This window comes from Somniosus microcephalus, chromosome 9 (assembly GCF_052327205.1).
Source record: "Somniosus microcephalus isolate GS21.2 chromosome 9, FLI_Smic_1.0, whole genome shotgun sequence".
In the NCBI taxonomy this organism is placed as follows: domain Eukaryota; kingdom Metazoa; phylum Chordata; class Chondrichthyes; order Squaliformes; family Somniosidae; genus Somniosus; species Somniosus microcephalus.
Genome location: NC_140995.1, coordinates 23,935,926 through 23,956,616, shown reverse-complemented (window position 1 = coordinate 23,956,616; position 20,691 = coordinate 23,935,926). Strand labels below are relative to the sequence as shown.

Below are 20,691 nucleotides of genomic sequence, written 5' to 3'. Positions count from 1 at the left end.
TTGTTTAATTTTTCTGCCACTTCCTTATTCTCCATTATAATTTCACCTGGCTCAGTCTGTAAGGGACCCACATTTACTTTCACTAATCTTTTCCTTTTTACATACCTATAGAAGCTTTTATAGTCTGTTTTTATGTCTCTCACTAGTTTACTCTCATATTCTGTTTTCCCTTTCTTTATCAATTTCTTGGTCCTCCTTTGCTGAATTCTAAAATCCTCCCAATCCTCAAGCTTACTGCTCTTTTTGGCAACATTATAAGCCCCTTCCTTTGATCTAATGTTATCTTTAGCTTCTCGTTAGCCACGGCTGGACCACTTTTCCTGTGGGGTTATAGTGCCTTAAAAGGAATGTATATTTGTTGTAAATTATGAATTTTTTAAAAATGCTAGCCATTGCTTGTCTACCATCATACCTTTTAATGTAGTTTCCCAATCTACCTTAGCCAACTCGCCTCTTAAATCTAAACAAAGCAAACTAGTAGGTATAAGACCCTAGTTTCAGATTTAACTAAATCACTTTCAAACTTAATATAAAATTCTATCATATTATGGTCACTCTTCCCTAAGGACCCCTTTACTACAAGGCGATTAATTAACCCTTTCTCATTGCACAATACTCAATCTAAAACAGCCTGTTCCCTAGTTGGTTCCTCAACATACGGATCTAGAAAACTATCTTGCATACATTCCATGAATTCATCCTCCACACTATTGCTGCAAATTTGGTTTGCCCAATCTACGTATATGTAAATTAAAGTCCCCCATGATTACTGTATTACCCTTGTTACATGCGCCTCTAATTTCCTGATTTATACTCTGCCCTACATTACAACTACGGTTTGGGGGCCTATAAACAATTCTCACCAATGTTTTCTGCCCCTTGCTGCTCTGCTCTAGAGCCTTGACATTTCTCTTGCTGCTTTTAATTTTACTCTTTCCTGAATCCCTCCCCCCCCATTACCCCCTTCATTAGTTTAAAGCCCTGTCTACCACAACTACATTCCTTTCACCACCCCCCACTCCCACCACTTGAATGGCCTCCTGCACCATGGTGCCATGGACAGCTTGCTCATCCGTCCTGCAGGCTTCTCCCTCATCCACAAAGGTAGCAAGAACCTCATACCTGTTGGATAAGGGCAAATGCGGAGGCTCCTCCAGCACTTCACCTGGGGTCCCCTTACCTGCCTGAGTTGCAGTCACACCCTCCTGTCCCTGACCACTAACCAGACCTGTACCACTGCCTAACCCAAGGGGTGTGACTGCCTCCTGGATCAAAGTGTCCAGGTAACTCTCCTCACCCCTGATGCCCCGCAATGTCTGCACCTCAGACTCCAGCTCAACAACTCTTGAGATGAAGTTCCTCAAGATGCAGGCACTTACTGCAAACATGGTTGTCCAGGATCACAATGCTCTCCACAAACTCCCACATGCTGCAGTTGAGGCACACCACCTGCACTGCCATCCCTATATTAGGTTTTAGATGGGGCATCTTGGTCAAAGAAGTGGGTTTTAGCAGGTATTACAGGAGGAGAGGGAGGTGGAGAGTCAGAGGGATTTAAGAAGGGAATTGCAGAGTGCTGAGACTAGACAGCTGAAGGCACGGCTGCCAATGGTGTGGTTGGGGCGGGGGGGGGGGTGGGGGGTGAAAAAGAGGGGCGGTGGAGGTACAACAGGCCTTATTGGAGGGTTCAGGCAGAGTTCTAGGGCTGGAAGAGCTTAGAGAGATAGGAAAGGGTAGCACAATGATGACATTTATCGCAAGTCCGAGAATTTTCAATTTGAGGCACGGGGAACCAGGTGGCAATGTAGGTCAGTGAGGGTGCTGGGTGAACAGGACTTGCTGCAGGATAGTTTTGAATGAACTGAAGGCTGGCTAGGAGAGCATGGTATTTGTTGAGTCTGGAGGTGACAAAGGCATGGATGACTTTCAGCAGAAGATGGGCTGAAGAAAAAAAAAGAGGAAGGAGAGAATTCTAATTATATAACACCTTTCACAGCTTCAGGAAATGTGACACAATCAATGAAGGACCTTTGAAGTATAGTCACCATTGTTATGGAGGCAAAAGAGGCAGCAAGTTCTCACAAACAGCAACTGAGATAAGTGATCAGTTATTCTGTTTTGGTGGTGCTGGTTGAGGAATAAATGTTGGCCAGGACACATGGAACTTTCTTGTTCTTCTTCAAACAATGCCGTGGAATCTTTTAGGTCCACAGGGCCTCACTTGAACATCTTATCCAAAAGACAGCTTCTCTAACAAGGCATCACACTCTCAGAGAACTGCAGTGAAGTGTCAGCCTAGATTATGTTTGACTCAGCCTTCTGGCTCAAAAGGCAAGTGCTACCACTAAGCCAAGATGGCATCATGCAGCAAACTTCAATCAAAACTGCAAAAGCATCTGACAATTTCTAAGAATCTTTCAAGACTGCAGCCAAATCTACACTGGGCTAAACAACCAATAATCAAGCCTGTTGCCAGGAACGGGAACTTCATCCTTATTTTTTCCTAATTAAAAACATCAAACCAAGTGACCGAGTGCGTCTCTCTACATGACCATTTTCCCTCATCAGAAGAGTGAGGGGGGATCTCATTGAAGCATACAAAATTATTACAGGGCTTGATAGGGTGGATGCTTGGAGAATGTTTCCCTTGGCTGGGGGGTCTAGAAATAGAGGCCACAGCCTCAGGAGAAAGGGTAGGCCATTCAGGACTGGGATGAGAAGAAATGTCTTCACACACAGGGTGGTGAATCTTTGGAATTCTCTACCCCAGAGGGCTGTGGAGGCTCAGTCATTGGGTATATTCAAAACAGAAGTTGATAGATTTCTGACTAGTAAGGGCATCAAGGGATATGGCGATAGGGCTGGTGAATGGAGTTGAGGCAGAAGATCAGCCATGATCTCATTGAATGGTGGAGCAGGCTCGAAGGGCCGAATCCTGCTCCTATTTCTTATGTTATGTTCTTATCAGATGACAATTCATAATCTTACATGGAGGTTGAACATTTGGGGCAGAAATATGATGAACATCAATTCCTATTTAGCCTCAAATTTCCTAGAACATGTTAGAATAGAGTGATATAACTGTATCCAGTGTTAGCACAAACCCCTGAAAAACTAAAAATGTTATAAAGCAGTACATTTATTAGACTTCTTATTGTTGGAAATACAATCAATCTAGTTTTCTCTTTCCCTAAAACTACTAATACATAGGATATACGGCACAACCAGTCGATGCCCCACACGAACCTCCTCCAGTCTTTCCTCATCTAAATCTAGCAGCATAACCCTCTATTCCCTTTTCAGAATAAAATCAGCTGAACATTGTAAAAGATATTATCTTAGCTATTGGTTTATCTCACTGAACCAGAGGACAAGCCCTTAGCTTTCCACAAAAATAACATTTCACATAAGAGCAACACTTTCCATTAAAGTGAACCCTTTTTAGTTATCCTGAACCCACCAGTAATAGCTGCACATCTCTTTTCCATTACAAGGATTAACTGAACAAGGAAACAAAACTTTGGCTCACATCTAACTGAGATACAAGAACACAAGGAAAGTCACGGATCAGAAAAGGTCATTCAGCCCATTGAAGCAAATTCATTCAATACGTTAACTCTCCCTTCAAGGCAAACAAGTTTATTTTGAATAACCCCAACGCTTTTATTCCAAACATTTAGCTCTTTTTGAAGACAAGATTTCACAATATTTGTTTCAAACTTACTTTGCAATAATTTCCCTCGAGGTCCTTTGGCTTTACTTTCTTGGAATGCGTTGCAGTAATGCATGCAGTATGTACAGGGTAGTCAAATTTTGAGAAGAAATTATTTTTCTTTGCGTGCAGAGCACAGAAAAGAATAAAAATCCTAACCGAAAAATAATTCAGCTAATGAGCATTACAAGCGACATCAGTGGCATTGTAACATGGAGTTCACCAAAAAGGCAGCAAGGTTGTTTTTCAGACCAGAAAAAGAATCAGTGTGTTGTTTTTCTCTCAATGTTTCCCGTTGGAAATTTAAGCAGCATTATTTACACGTAGCAACCATCAGAGATTGACAACTAGTCAACCCAAGGCACTTTGTTGACATAAGTGTAAAAGGTGCCCAAGAACAAAATACTAGACATGTAGCAAATTTATCAAGGCTACCATTGTTCGAGATGCCCTTTGTGCTAAAAATTATTTTGGAAGTACGATAAATGTGTTTAATGCTTTTAACAAAGGACTGGCAATAGAGACCTACAACACCACCTTTTCACTTCCATGACTGGAATCAAATTCAATTCAAACTGATAAAGGGTCCTATATGAAACGAGTTTAAGCAGTTTCGATCCAGCTGCTGAGGAAAATAATTCTATAGCAAAATGACAATCCATAATTCAGTACAAATTGGCAGTTTCATTTTACTAACTTTAAAAAAATCTGTTCCTGGGATGTGGGCGTCATTGGCAAGGCCAGCATTTATTGCCCATCTCAAATTGCCCTCGAGAAGATGGTGTTGAGCCACCTTCTTGAACCGCTGCAGTCTGTGTAGTGAAGGTACTCCCATAGTGCTGTTGGGGAGGGAGTTCCAGGAGTTTGACCCAGTGACGATGAAGGAACGGCGGAATATTTCCAAGTCAGGATGGTGTGAAACTTGGAGGGGAACTTGCAGGTGATGGTGTTCCCATGCACCTGCTGCCCTTGACCTTCTAGGTGGCAGAGGTCGCGGGTTTGGGAGGTGCTGTCGAAGAAGCCTTAGCGAGTTGCTGCAGTGCATCTTGTAGATGGTACACACTGCAGCCAGTGCGCCGGTGGTGGAGGGAGTGAATGTTTAAGGTGGTGGATGGGGTGCCAATCAAACGGGCTGCTTTGTCCTGGATGGTGTTGAGCTTCTTGAGTGTTGTTGGAGCCGCACTCATCCAGGCAAGTGGAGAGTATTCCATCACACTCCTTACTTGTGCCTTGTAGATGGTGGAAAGGCTTTGGGGAGTCAGGAGGTGAGACACTCGCCGCAGAATACCCAGCCTCTGACCTGCTCTTGTTGCCAGTGTTTATGTGGCTGGTCCAGTTAAGTTTCTGGTCAATGGTAACTGCCAGGATGTTGATGGTGGGGGATTCTGCAATGGTAATGCCGTTGAATGTCAAGGGGCGGTGGTTAAACTCTCACTTGTTGGAGGTAGTCATTGCCTGGCACTTCTGTGGTGTGAATGATACTTGCCACCTATCAGCCCAAGCCTGAATGTCGTCCAGGTCTTGCTGCATGTGGGCATGGACTGCTTCATTATCTGAGGAGTTGTGAATGGCACTGAACACTGTGCAGTCATCAGCGAACATCCCTACTTTTGACCTTAAGATGGAGGGAACCTGCTGATAAAAGTGAGGCTCATTAATTAACAATGCTGCCACCACAGCAATAGTCCTATACTCACTAGTGCTTGAGCTTTGAAGGAAGCCACTATAATGTGAGGTGTTCATCATTGGTTGGGGGTTGGGGGGGGGGGGGGGGGTTGTGGAAGAAAGAGGGCTGGCGGTGGGGGATGTGAATAGAAAAAGACTAATTAAATCATCCTTAGTTTGGGTTGAATTTGTTCACTTTAGTGTTGCAGATTTACTCCCATGGCCATGTGAGCTATCAAGGCAGCGTGGGCAATGGATTTTCCTCTTAAGGACAGATTTGAAAACTTTGAAGATAATCTGAATCCACTACAACAAGATATTTGACTGCATCAATTTCTCAATTTTAAAATGGATAATGCTACATTATCCACCACAATGGAGGGGAACCCCCATATGGATAAGGTAAATTGGCAGATAAAAGTCCCCAAATATTGGTCTTACACATGATACAGCAGTATAAAGGAATGGGAATGAGGGCAAGTTGAATACAAATTACACAATTCGTATATAATCATTCTCAAGTTGTGAGGTTGTGTTTGTCAGCTTGGTATGAAGCTTGGTGTTAACTGGACGTACAACGATACAGTATCTCACACAAGGCTTTTGTCCTGCAAATATTCTGGCTGATTAATTGGAAAAGTAGATAATTGTTGGTTGATAAAGGAGAGTCCCTTTTTTATATTCGTTCATGGGATGTGGGTGTCACTGGCAAGGCCAGCATTTATGGCCCATCCCTAGTTGCCCTCGAGAAGGTGGTGGTGAGCCACCTTCTTGAACCGCTGCAGTCCGTGTGGTGAAGGTACTCCCACAGTGCTGTTAGGGAGGGCGTTCCAGGATTTTGACCCAGCGACGGTGAACGAATGGCGATATATTTCCAAGTCAGGATGGGTGTGAGACTTGGAGGGGAACTTAGTGGTGGTGGTGTTCCCATGCGCCTGCTGCCCTTGTCCTTCTAGGTAGTTGAGTACTTACTTTTTTCCTTCTGCAGCCACAAGAGACAAGCATAGCTCTCTCGTAGTTTTAGAACACATAAGAGTAGTGATCTCTTAGGACTTGTATCAAAGTATTATTAAAAATAATTCTTCTGAAAGCTAGTTGCCTAAGTCCTTAAACTAACCCAATAACGATTATAAAGTTTCCCTAAGTAAAATAATTGTGACATAATTGATGTAAGTTGCAGAAAGAGCAAAACAGCAAGGCAAGATGCTAATCAAAAGCTAATTCAATCAACAGGTCTTCACTTACATTCAATGTATTAACATTTCCTACATTACAACAGTGACTACACGTCAAAAGTACCGAATTGGCTGTAAAGCGATTTGGGATGTCCTGAAGTCGTAAAAGACATAAATAAATGCAAGTCTTCCTTTCAATATCCCTCTGAAACTGCAACCTCTTGGCTAATGCTGGGAGCCTTCAGCTTTGTATCAAATTGCGATACTGACAAACAGCAATAAACAAGTCTGATTGCTTGATTTATTTAATTGTCACATTTATCAGTAAATGAAGCAAAACAATGATTACAGGGTGTACTGTCTTAATTTTAGACCAAGGTCTAGTTCAACCCATTATTTTGTTAAACCACAGCAACCAGAGAGATGTTTCAAATTACATTACTCCAAATTTAACAAACTGCCGGCATCTATTTTATCCCACAGAAAGTCACTCTGCTCTCTAACATATAAATAGATTATACAACATTTTCTTATTTTAAATGCATAAAGCCACACGTCTTCCTCAGAAAATATAGAGATTGCTGTGAAAAGCCCATCTTCCCATGTAACCCAGTTTCCAAAATAAACATCTAGATTTTGCTAACGGGTGAGATTTAGAATCGCTGGCACATTTCAGGGAAATTGAAACAAAATAATAAAACCTTTCCAAAGTTCATTTCCCCAGATTTGGCTCCAATTCCAATTACACACATGGAGGTTATAAGTGTTAATTACAGTAGAGCAGTCCAACGATACGGAGCTGGGGCACATACACGTGCCAAAACTAGTCAATGGGCCATATGCGATTATGCAATAATGCAAACTCCCCATATACACAAAGTGAGACCCCACCCATGTACTCAAAAACAAGACTCCCAAAAGGGAAACCCCCTACACACAAGGCATGATTCACTCACAGTCACAAAACACAACGCCCCACCCACCCCCCACCTCTTCTCATTCCAATCTTCCACCAAAACCCCCAAACTTGGAACTTTCAGCTCTTTAAAGTTCTCGGGCCAGTTCAAGATCCTGTAGCCATCTGTCTTTCCACAAATGGGTGTGTTTTGAGCAGAGGCTTGCCTGAAATGAAGTGGTTTCCCCGAGAAGCCCCATGCTGGGTTGACCATCCAAAGACAGAGAGAGGTGATTTAAAATAACAGAAAATGCTGGAAAAACTCAGCAGGCCAGGCAACATCCGTGGAGAGAAAATAGAGTCAACGTTTCGGGTCAAACCCTTCGTCAAGGCTGGAAAGGCACAGGAAATAGATTGAAAGGCCAGGCTGGGAGAGAACAAAAGAGAAGTGAAGAGACATTAAGAGGTATTCAAAATGAGACAGTGATAGGACTAGTGGAGACAAAAGACGGCTCTAGATTAGGTGTGAAATGCGCTGGCAGAATGAGAGATAGCTGCCATGTGGGAGAGAGAAAAAAAGGGGGGGCGGGGGAGGGCCAAAACAAAGGTGTGGATAAAAAATAAGTAAAAACATGTAATGAGGGCCGAGGTTATGATCTGAAATTGTTGAACTCGATATTGAGTCCAGAAGGCTGTAAAGTGCCTAATCGGAAGATGAGGTGCTGTTCCTCGAGCTTACGCTGGGCTTCCATGGAACAATGCAAGAGCCCGAGTATAGTGAGGTCTGAGTCGGAATGGGGCGGTGAATTAAAACGACAGGCGACCGGAAGCTCGGGGTCATCCTTATGGACTGAACGGAGGTGTTCCGCAAAGCGGTCACCCAATCTGCTGGGTGATTTAAATGTGGGTTGAGCATTTGTTTTGCACGGATCCCAAAACAATGGCCAATTTATTAGCAATATTAAGCCAGTCAGGTAGACATCTAGCACCATGGGGTGGACAATCTTTTGAGCTGTGGGTCATGGGGAGAGTGACTTATTAAGAATCAATGCAGACATCAAAACAGTCTCTCAAGCAGCAACAGGCGGCAAGAGGAGGACATCTGCTCTGGTCAGGGAGAATTTGTGGGTTTACATTAAGTAAAGGACCTACCCAAGTGGGCTAGTGTACACGAGTTCTTCAATTTTATAATAGTACACAAACCAAAGTTGAACTGATTGAGAAAAATGAAAGCCACTTGCACAATGTTCTGTACATTTTACCTACCATGAAATAAAGAAGTTTACATAAAGAAAGAATAAAGAAGTATCGCCTTGTGTTATCTTGATCCACTGTCGAAGAGATTGAAGGATTGCGTGTAGATCTGGTCCAGATGACAAGCGAGTTTCATTGTTACACTGCTGCATCCTGCTACTGCATGAGCAGATACAGGGCAGAGAGAACTAACTTCTTTCAGGAAAGCAGGCAACTAGATTGCTTAAGGGGAGTGACAGAGCACTGAAGCCAAGTAGACACCTGCAGCAAACCCAAATTTGTAACGGTGGATCTTGACCAATCAGGCTGCATTCTTTCTGCAGTCCTCCAGGCCTTGGCAACTTTAGAGAGTCGAAGCACCAAGTTTACACAATGACAAGAGCCAGCAAGAGTTCCACAGGCCAAAAATCAAAAGGAGCTCGCAGGTTTCAACTGGTCCGCGATCTGCCTCTTGGACACCCTTGGACTACAGGACACCAGACATTTTTCCATAGTGGGCAGGTCACTGATTTAAGATCAACTACACCAAGCTCCTTCAGTGATGTGCTGTATTTCAGAACGTCAGGTACAATAAAGCCCAGTGAGGACAGACAGATAGAGGAAGCAGAGAAGGGCCCTGTTGTGTAGCAGATGACCAGTTTCCTAATGCAATGAGGCCAGCTGTATTATTTTTAAGTAACATGATGACAAGACAGTGTTCTTGCTCAGGCCAACATCCCCAGCATCGAAGCTTTGACCACGCTCAATCAGCTCCGATGGACGGGTCACATTGTCCGCATGCCCGATACGAGACTCCCAAAACAAGCGCTCTACTCTGAGCTCCGGCACGAGAGCCCCAGGTGAGCAGAGGAAACGCTTCAAGGACACCCTCAAAGACTCCTTGAAAAAGTGCAACATTCCCACCTGGGAATCCCTGGCCCAAGACTGCACAAATTGGAGGAGAAGCATCCGGGAAGGCGCCGAACACCTCGAGTCTCTTTGCCGGGAGCAAGCGGAAGCCAAGCGCAGGCAGCGCAAGGAGCGCATGTCAACCCAAGCACCCCACCCACCTGCCCCTTCAACCACCATCTGCCCCACCTGTGACAGAGACTGTAGGTCCTGCATTGGACTCATCAGTCACCTGAGAACTCATTTTTAATGTGGAAGCAAGTCATCCTCGGTTCCGAGGGACTGCCTAAACTAAGCTGAATTTGTTGGTAACTGGTGTGACAAGCAAGTTAACATAGATTGTGCTTACGTAATATGCAATAACCTGTTGAAAGTTGTGTTGCACATTTATGGAGGCATCACGCAGTGCAACATAAAAAGGACAATATTTGGCAAAATACAAAAATGGTTTTGAAATGCATGTACAGTTTACACTCAATTTAGGTCTTTTCCCCAATGGTTGACTATGAGCAAAATCTGAAAGGAAAACAAAAATAAAACTGACCCATTATTAACAGGCACAAATGTTTTATTTTGATAACATCCAACAGCACTCATTTATGCATTAATCACCAAGCCCATCAGTACAGTACCAAATATCAATTGTACAGATATGTGGGCAAGAAGATTCCATTTATTGCATCTTTTATTTCCAAGAATCTTAAAATTAAAGAAAAAATGCCTCTGCTTCAGCTATCAATTCAATAATCTACTTATACACCTGAGAATTTACCCAGATAACAAATGGACAACCCCTCCCACACGGGCACGATCAGCAGAAACTCGCCATCTCCATTATGTCAACCTGGGGGCATGGCCAGTTTTTTTTTTTTGGGGGGGGGGGGGGGTGCCGGCTTCAGGCAAAGTGATTTTTGAACCAGGTTAAAAGATCGTGGAAAACACAAGCACAAGTGGTTTTGGGCGTAACTCACTTATGTTAAAATACCACAATCTTCTGCACTGATTTGGTAGATTCCGCCTGGAATGCGTTAATATAACTAGTGGAAACTCGACCACATTACTCTAAACATCCGTAAGACAAAGGTCCTCTACCAACCTGCCCCCGCCATACAGTACTGCCCACCGATTATCAAAATCCATGACAAGGCCTTGGACAATGTGGACCACTTTCCATACCTCGGGAGCCTACTGTCAACAAGGGCAGACGTCGACGACGAAGTCCAACACCGCCTTCAGTGTGCCACTGCAGCCTTGGGTCGCCTGAGGAAGAGAGTGTGTTTGAAGACCAGGACCTCAAACCCGGCACTAAGCTCATGGTCTACAGAGCAGCAGTGATACCCGCCCTGCTGTATGCCTCAGAGACATGGACCATGTACAGCAGGCACCTCAAAGCACTAGAGAGGTACCACCAACGCTGCCTCCGCAAGATCCTGCAAATCCATTGGCAGGATAGGCGCACCAACGTCAGTGTTCTTGCTCAGGCCAACATCCCCAGCATCGAAGCTTTGACCACGCTCCATCAGCTCCGATGGACGGGTCACATTGTCCACAAGGCCGATACGAGACTCCCAAAACAAGCGCTCTACTCGGAGCTCCGGCATGGCAAGAGAGCCCCAGGTGGGCAGGGGAAACACTTCAAGGACACCTTCAAAGCCTCCTTGAAAAAGTGCATCATCCCCACCGACACCTGGGAATCCCTGGCCCAAGACCACACAAAGTGGAGGAGAAGCATCCGGGAAGGCACCGAACACCTAGAGTCTCTTCGCCGGGAGCAAGCGGAAGCCAAGCGCAGGCAGCGCACGTCAACCCAAGCACCCCACCCACCCGCCCCTTCAACCACCGTCTGCCCCACCTGTGACAGAGACTGTAGGTCCCGCATTGGACTCATCAGTCACCTGAGAACTCATTTTTAATGTGGAAGCAAGTCATCCTCGGTTCCGAGCGACTGCCTAAGAAGAAGAGTGGAAGCAAGTGGAAACTCGACCACATCAACTATATAGTTGGAGGGGAACAAAATTAAAGACACTTCAATTTATTGAAATCTGAAGAAAGTCCAGTAGGACACCAAATTTGGGAACCAAGGAACTGACAAGCTATTTTACAAATTGGTAGAACGTGAGTTCTCACTCAGGAGTTCTGAGGTATGTCCATTGTCAACTAACAAGTGCAGGCACCTCCAACATGGTGAGAGAAATGGAGAGGGAGGGATGGAAGCACAAAACATGCAAAAAATTACACTTGATTGTCCAAGAACTGGTCACACCCCCCTGTATTTCCCCTTTGTAGGAAATAAGGTGTTTTTTTTTGGTAAGTTACTCATTAAATGATAATCATGTAATATCTTGTAATCAGTCAAAGATGTGCTTGCAGTATCCCACAGCTGGTGGAACAACATGCATGTTGCTTAGCATATACCCGAAGTATGTGTTGATCAAATACATCACCAAAATTATGAAATAATTGATTTACAGATTCAGTTCCAAAAAAGCTATAAGTATTAACTATTTTCTTAATTTGACCAACCAGTAAAATTGTACATGTGGATTGTATTCTACGAACAGTATACAACAGAAATGTCATATCCTTAAAGTCACTATAGAAGTAAACAGTGAACAAAACTAAAAACAACTACAGGAAACTCTCGATTTACCGGCACCTAAATAACCGGAAACCTCTTAAATCGGCAAAATGCAGGAGTAGGTTCAGGTAAGTTTTACTTCATATTAGTCTCCGTTCCTGGATCTGTGGCTGTGCAATCGGGGTTCCTGCACGCAACAGGGGCGCTTGGTCTGTGGCCGGGGTTCCTGCACTTGTTGCTAAGCAACAGGGAAGCCTGGATTTGTTGCTGTGTACAGAGCTCTCGTACCTTTTAACTATACATCTCTGTAATCCGGACTTTTTGATAAACCGGCACCATGCCGGTCCCGTCGGTGCTGGATAATAAAGAGTTTCCTGTACAAGAGTTTATTGCTGCAAGCGTTGCAGTTAATACCAGTGAAGAGATTAATATGCTCCAAATAGATTTTTCCAGATAAAAATCTCAACAAATATTGATAAGAATGCAATTCTATTACACACAATCTCTACGTCACAACTTATTTGTCTCATTTTTGCAAGGTTATATTAGAATGGAATCCCTAAGCAACACAGTTTGAGTCTGACAACATCATTACAGAGTAGCAGTCTGTAAAACAGATGTACATGAGAAAACATCTCCCAGCCTCCTGGCCTTCAGACATGTTATTGTAGATCAAATTTTGCAGCACAAATTCACAAAAAAAAATCAAATCAAACAGAGATATCCACATCAGAACAGGGAAGCGGGGGGGGGGGGGGGGGGGGAAATAACACCAACTCCCAATCTCAACTGAAGAATGACTTGCTATTGAAATCAGGGAGACAAGCAGTACAAAAAAATCCAAACCTAAATGTTTACCCAGTATGTGGCATCTTTTACTAAGTCCTAGCTCCTCCCACTGTCCTGTGTGAACGACTCCTCATTACTAACAATGCTATGGAGTTTCTTAGAAATCAGTAACCTGCAGCATAAGCAGCTGACCCAACTGCTGTCCATACAACCTTGCCTTTCCTCGGCCCCTCCCATGAGAGCTGAATGGCATTATGTTGCTGAGATTAAGTAATAAAACTCGATACTAAAGCACAGGTTTTGAAATCAAGACAAATTTATAAAAATAACTGGAGATCTTTAAAATGTTACTAACTTTCAATTAATAGTTTTATTATATCACTTTCAATCTAAATGCTAATTTATTTTGTAGGACACCAATACTGCCTCAAAAGTAGAAACAATTAAAGTTGAGCGCACTGCAAGACAATACCGACAGTTCAGTGCTTTATTTACAGGGTTTTTGTGGCAAAAACCCGACTTTGAGGTCTAAATCTTTAAAGCATACCTACATATTCTCGTCAAAAAGTCGTAAGATTCTAATCCACTGTAAATGAGTAACACACATGCTGCATATTTTTGGCAGTTAAACCGTCAAGTATGTAACAAAATATTAGTGACACATGTCAAAGAAATATTTATGTAAAATAATTCTGTGCCAAGGGTGAATACTTTGATAATCCTTCTTTATGTATTGTGAAGGAAGGGATGACCAACTGGATTTCTACAAGGCAGAGATGTTTCTCGAAGCATGCCATTCTAGTTTTCGTAACAGTTACTCGCCACTACCATCATCTCGAGTAACATTTTAATAAACATATCAGCCATTACTCGCAGAAACAGGTCAGAGAATTTCCAGGTATTTAAAGCCATTCTCTTTCTATATTAAGGCTATTTTTTGGGGTTATAACACCAGATGCTTTTTCAGGCTTATCAAATATATAAAAATAAATATATAAATATAAAAATATAATATATATAGCACCTTCAGCGTAGTAAAATGTTCCAAAGCGCTTCACAGACAAACAAAAATTGACAGTGAGCTAAAGGAGGAGGCAATAGGACAGATGACCAAAAGTTTGATCCGAGAGGTAGGTTTTAAGGAGTGTGTTAAAGGAGGAGAGGGGTAGAGTGGCGGAGAGGTTTGAAGAGGGAACAGTCCCATAAGCAGACTTTGCGACCCCCATGATCCAAAGTGCACCTTTCCCGGCCCAATATTTATTCAAATGACAGACACACACTGGGATCACAACAGAGAATCCTTACTCCGTATATAAGTTCCGGGAATAAATCACATGCTTCCACGTTAATTCACCTTTCACGAGAAGCAGACTGGATGCACAGTCATACCAAGCTGAGACACTAAGCTTTCCACCAACAAGTGATTTTATTTATACAAGACAGATGAACAAAAAGTTACCAGTATAACATCATGAAAACATAAAATAATAGATGCCACTCGATTTCTCTCCAAACAGGGCAACACACTGCAAGCTCAATCTAGCCACTTTCTGGTTACACTGACACTGACTTTAAAACCAAATATCCCTGCAGCTCTTGGCTGCAAGGTTCGCCCACTGATCGAAGACAGATCGTGACTGCCTCAGTAGAGTGCGCTGCCCACCTGGAGGGAGACTGACTCACAGTTTCCTCATTGGAATACAACCCAAACCCTATACAGAGGTAAAGGTAAGAAGTGGCTGCACACCTCTCTAAATTCACCCAGAACAGCAGTCATTCACAGGTTATCAATTGCCTGGAATGTTTTACTGAATAGACTTCTAATAACCTGACAGTCTGTGTGCCATGTTCAACAAACTGAACAGAATACACCCTTAAGCAACAAGGTGCATCAAAGAATGATTAAGGAACACAGGTAATATTTGACAATGGCATAAGATGTTTGGGAGGGCACACAATGACCATTGATGAGCCAATTCACCGTCCAGACAATCATTCTGTAAACCATCAACTCAAACCTTGACCAAAACCCAGCAGCCAAACTGTCTGACTTGAGCTAATGATTTTGTTACAAAAAAATACATTGCGTGGCCCCGTGAGTTAACACCTTACATGTTGTTTCTAGCAATACAAAATAAAAGTTTGTAAATTAATATAGACAATAGATTTTATCATAATCTATATATCTCAGTGATGAAAATTCATTATTTTTCATTTAATTTTAGTTAGTTAGTGGCTATCCCTTTAAAATCCAGTCACACAACATCGGCAGTTAGTAAAACATGCCAGCAGCCCAGATTCTTGAAGTGAATTTAGTTTGAAACAATGTTATAAGTTTCATCAGTTATAAGTTGGATAGAGAAATAATTCAAAGTTGAAACAGTGCTCTAATGATTACTTTAGTTTCTATGAGGGGGGTGGGGGTGGGGTGGTGGGAAAAAGAGATATTCAAAATCTAGGAAGTCCCAGTAATTCTTTTTCCAGGGAAAAAAATACTTTCTAGTAATTCAGGGGACAGTTAGAAAATCTCATGAGAAGCCACTTACTCACCAATAACCTGCTCACCGATGCTCAGTTTGGATTGTGCCAGGACCACTCAGCTTCAGAGCTCATTACAGCCTTGGTCCAAACATGGACAAAAGAACTGAATTCCAAGAGAGTGACTGTCCTTGACATCAAGGCAGCATTTGACCGAGTGTGGCACCAAGGAGCCCTAGTAAAACTGAAGTCCATGGGGATCAGGGGGAAAACTTTCCACTGGCTGGAGTCATACCTAGCGCAAAGGAAGTTGGTTGTTGGAGGCCAATCATCTCAGCCCCAGGATATCACTGCAGGAGTTCCTCATGCCAGTGTCTTAGGCCCAAACATCTTCAGCTGCTTCATCAATGATCTTCCCTCCATCATAAGGTAAGAAGTGGGATATTCGCTGATGATTGCACTGTGTTCAGTTCCATTCGCAATTGGTCAGATAATGAAGCCGTCTGTGCCCGCATGCAGCTATACCTGGATAATAACATCCTGGCTTGCACTGATAAGTGGCAAGTAAGATTCACGCCACACAAATGCCAGGCAATGACCATCTCCAATAAGAGAGTCTAACCACCTCCCCATGACATTCAATGGCATTACAATCGTCGAATTCCCCACCATCAACGTCCTGGGAGGGGAGGGGGGGGGGGGTCACCATTGACCAGAAAATTAACTGGACCAGCCACATAAATACTGTGACTACAAGAGCAGGTCAAAGGAATACTGTCCACTTGGCTGGATGAGTGCAGGTCCAACAACACTCAAGAAACTCAACACCATTCAGGACAAAGCAGCCAGCTTGATTGGCACCCCGACCACCACCCTAAGCATTCACTCCCCCCACCACCGGCGCACCGTGGCTGCAGTGTGTACCATCTACAAGATGCACTGCAGCAGCACCTCCCAAACCCACAACCTCTACCACCTAGAAGTCAAGGGCAGCAGATGCATGGGAACACCACCACCTCCAAGTCACACACCATCCTGACTTGGAAATATATCGGCATTCTTTTATCGTCTCCAGGTCAAAATCCTGGAACTCCCTAACACCACACAGACTGCAGCGGTTCAAGAAGGCGGCTCACCAACACCTTCTCAAGCGCAATTAGGGATGGGCAATAAATGTAGGCCTTGCCAGCAACGCCCACATTCTGTGTATGAATTTCTTTTTTTTTTTTTTTTTAAATGCTATATTTCAGAGAAGTAACCAGTCAGAATCGGTCCATTCGGCATTGTTTGGTGTCGGCCTTGGCTTAGTGGGTAGCACTCTCGCCCGAGTCAGAAGGTTGTGGGCTCGAGTCCCACTCTAGGGATTTGAGCACATAATCCAGGCTGACACTCCAATGCCGTACTAATGGAACTCTGCAATGTTGGAGGTGTCTTCCAAGACCCTGTCATTCCTCTCAGGACTTAAAAGTTCCCTAAATTAAAACAGTGGCTGCACTTCAAAAAGCAGCAGCTCAAGAAGGCGGCTCACCACCTTTTCAAGGACAATTAGGGATGAGCAATAAATGCTGGCCTTGCCAGCAACACCCACATCCCAGGAATTAATTTCTTTTAAATAGCTTCCTCCTTAGAGTTGCGCACTTTACTTCTTATTTGGTCTACTGGAGGAGTTTGATGGAAGGTTGTCTACTTGTTATGGGAAGCTTTAAAACAATTACCAGACAGGGTTTGGCTGTTTTGTCCTAGGCACATTATCAAAAGCTTACCTAGATCTTAAAGCAGAGATAGACATCTTGGAGCTATGGAGACTTGGGAATCAACCATGAGAGTGATGCAAGGTATGAAAGCCAAAATAGTCAAGATTAGAGAAGATTTTTTTATAAATAATAATTTTGCATATCAAATGCATTCCACATAAAATGTACTCGTAGCACAAAAGAAAAAAATTCACATTTTTGAATTGTTTCCCAGAAAGCTATAGCCAATTACAAATCTCTCTATGACTATCTACTGACTTCACTGTCTCCATCATATCCTCTAACTCACCATGAACACAAGTAAAAGGAGTTCCACTCGTTTTAAGAAAAATTTCAATCCTTATAAAAAAAAAAGAGGTAAATAATTCTTAAAAACAGAAATTGTATTCATTGCTCAACTGCCATTGCAGTAGAATAGGAAGACAGGATGGAGGGGAAAAGGTACATTTTTTACAAAAAAGTAAAGTAGCAACATGACTGGGATCAGGTGTTCACTGTGCTGGCGAGGGAGCATCGAGCAGTGAGCACATGCCCGGAGACAACTCGATATCATGCACCTCCACCGAGTTGGTTACAGATCAGCAGTCGCAGCCTAGGAGGAGACTATCTGTCTACTCTCGTTTAGCAGAAAACATAAAATAGTGTGCAGAAATAATTCAAACAAACTATTCAAAATACAAATTGAAAGTGAACTCAAAATACTATTTTTGAAAATTATGTCTTTTCACATTTCATTCATCATACTTCAACTGAGAGGGTAGATGAAAGAACTGCTCCAAAGGCATTATCGCTCCACAACCAGCTATTAGGGAGGTGTGTCAATGCAACCCAGGCACTGGACCATTCAGGTTTCCCTTTCCACTCCAACTAAGGAATTGTTTGGCCTATACTTGGCAGCTCCCCAGCAGCATGGCACAGAACCATGCCAAGTATAAATATTCCACATTCTACAAAAACACATCCAAGCTCCTATTCACTGTGACACATTGGGTTTTAAAGGTCAACGTTATAGCCTAAACAAAACAGTTCAGACAATAATTACTGAGAACATGGCAGACAGTATATAACAAAGGCACTGATTTAGGTAATTTATAATCTAGTGATTGCCATTTATCAATTACTTCCATTAGAATACAATAATACAAATCGAATTGTATCTATTGTAATGTTGAGGAATTATAATGGTTTCTAACAGAATAATTTTATTGGTGTAGCCAAACTTGTTCCAATTTGGTAAAAGTCTAGCAGTTTAATTAAAGAATCCGATCCTTAAACATTAGTCCAAAGTCTATATTCAAATGTACCAGCATTTGGAATTCTAAACCATTTTTCAATACACATGTTGAATGCCTGCCAAACTATCAGTGAAGACAGGCTGCCTTGGGGCCAATTCAAAATGTACTGTATTTGTACCTAGATCTGACTGTGCTCTACATATATCCAAAATAGGACTTTGCATATAAGAGATAATAGGCTGTGACCTTGAAAGTATCAGCACAGCTCCTTTTGCAAGATACTTGCCCTGTATGTAATCTGCAGTATAAGTTAAGAATGCTTTGCTTTCAAAATGTTGGCTACTAAAGAAAGTACTTTTTAATATAGTTGAGAAGATGGAGAGCCCTCGATTGTGCATATAACAAAGTTATATCTGAGCAATACCGTCACCTTGAACAATTATGAATTAAAACTGCACATTTTAGCTGACCGCTGTTTTGTTATTATGCCCAATTATCTGAAATACTAAACCAAAGGGGTTCCATATAGTGGAAAGGGTTAAGTAGCTAGCTTCCACTGCATAAAAAAAGCAAAATCCTGAAGTACAGAAAGCTAGGAAAGTTTCAAAGAAAACTAGGAAAGTTTCAAAGAAAACTGTTTGGTTGTATTAGTTCTTTTGATAGACGGCTGTAACTCAAGAGAAAACAGAAGTTTTGAATGACGAACTTAAGTGCTCCGACACATTTGGGAGTCATTATTTTCAACAACACTGGGAAGAATGGGGCGAATAACGATGCCGAAACAAGCGCCCTGTTTGACGAAGGCTCGTCCTTCCTGCACCGTCAAGCCGCTGCCTCTGAGTAAAATGCCAACTTTGGATGTGCCCCAACCATAGCAACGATGTGACTTTCCAAGCTGAACAATAGAGACAAGCTGAACACTATTGGGATCGGTTTCTCCCCTAACCCCACGAAACACTGCATGAAAACCGCACGCCGTCCACACGGGACTCTCATCCGCAGCAGACTCCACTCAGGGTCGGCGAGATCTGAAGCCAATTTTGGCTTTTTAATTCACATTAGGTGCAAGACCTTTGGGGGGGGGGAACCCCCAACCAGCAATTTTGTTGCTGCTGTTTGCTTTCCTTCGATTTTTGGACGGACTTACCGTCGCTGTCTCAAGTCCAAGTTTGCCACGGGTTCAGCCGCTCAGCATTGGATGTTCCTCCAGCTGCTTCCACTGTCAGTCCAGCCCTGCGCTCGCTGCCTTGATCCCGCCTGCAGCAGCGCTGGGACTGGAGCGGGCTCCCGGCTTCCTCAGACTGTCAGTGGCTCCCCAGCCCTGCCAATCATTCAGCCCAGCCATAGGCTCCAGTTGTTGTTTTTGGCTGGATGGTGGTTTAAAAAAAATATATATATCTCTATCCGAGAAGGGGAATTGAACGAGGTCCTCAAGTCAGCGGTCCTCTTTTGATTAGACCCAATTAACTGTAAATTAACAGAAATTTTAAATAAATCTTATCAAATTAAATTATAACGACATTACCCGGGGTGACGATGCACTCCAGTCCCCGCGGCGCCCACCGGTCTCAGAAGTCCTCAAGTGTGCCGGCGGACACCGCGTGCTCCATCTCCAGGGCCACCCGGGCGCGAACATAGCCGCGGAAGAGAGGCAGGCAATCGGGCCGGACGACCCCCTCGACTGCCTGGAGCTGTTAATGGCCACTTTGGCCAGGCGCAGGAGCAGTCCTACGAGGAGGTCCTCCGACCCGCCCGCTCCCCTCCGCACCGGGTGACCAAAGATCAGGAGCGTGAGACTGAATTGCAGCCAAAAAATCGAGGAGCAGCCCCTTTAAGTAATGAAACAGGGGCTGCAACCTGTCACACTGAGTATAAACATGGAACACGGACTCCTCGAGGCCGCAGAAAAGGCAGGCGGCCTGGGAGTCCGTGAACCTACTTAACATTTTATTGCACGGGACTGCTCCGTGCAGCACCCTCCAGGCCAAGTCCCCAATAGAAAAAGGGGGGGGGACTCCCGCGTAGCACGTCAGCGGTGCAGCTGCAGTTGAACACTGCTGGCCAGATGTTGCCCCCCACCTCCCTCATTGACTGTAACTCTGCAGAGAGCACAAGGCCAACGCCTTTTGTTACATTCTTCAGCCGCTGAGTCATCCTTCATGGGTGAATCGACAGGGTTAAGAGGGTGCCAGTATTCAGCAAACATGGTTACACTCCCCTGACACTCTTTAAAAAAAAGCATATCTCGATTGATACCATGATTTTTTT

At 43.5% G+C, this 20,691-nt stretch overlaps 1 protein-coding gene across 4 annotated transcripts in view; it reads right to left on the bottom strand.

Moving 5' to 3' along the window:
• The window catches only part of arhgef10 (Rho guanine nucleotide exchange factor (GEF) 10), a 361,849-nt gene extending 342,074 nt beyond the window's left edge, over positions 1–19,775 (bottom strand). For 3 of the 4 annotated variants that reach the window (XM_085996437.1, XM_085996439.1, XM_085996440.1), the window contains exon 1: positions 19,571–19,774. The gene's annotated coding sequence lies outside the window, so the exon portion shown is untranslated. Of the gene's footprint in view, positions 1–19,570 lie in introns of all 4 variants that reach the window. The other variant, XM_085996438.1, reaches the window with a different exon arrangement.
• Between the last annotated feature and the right edge of the window lie 916 nt (positions 19,776–20,691).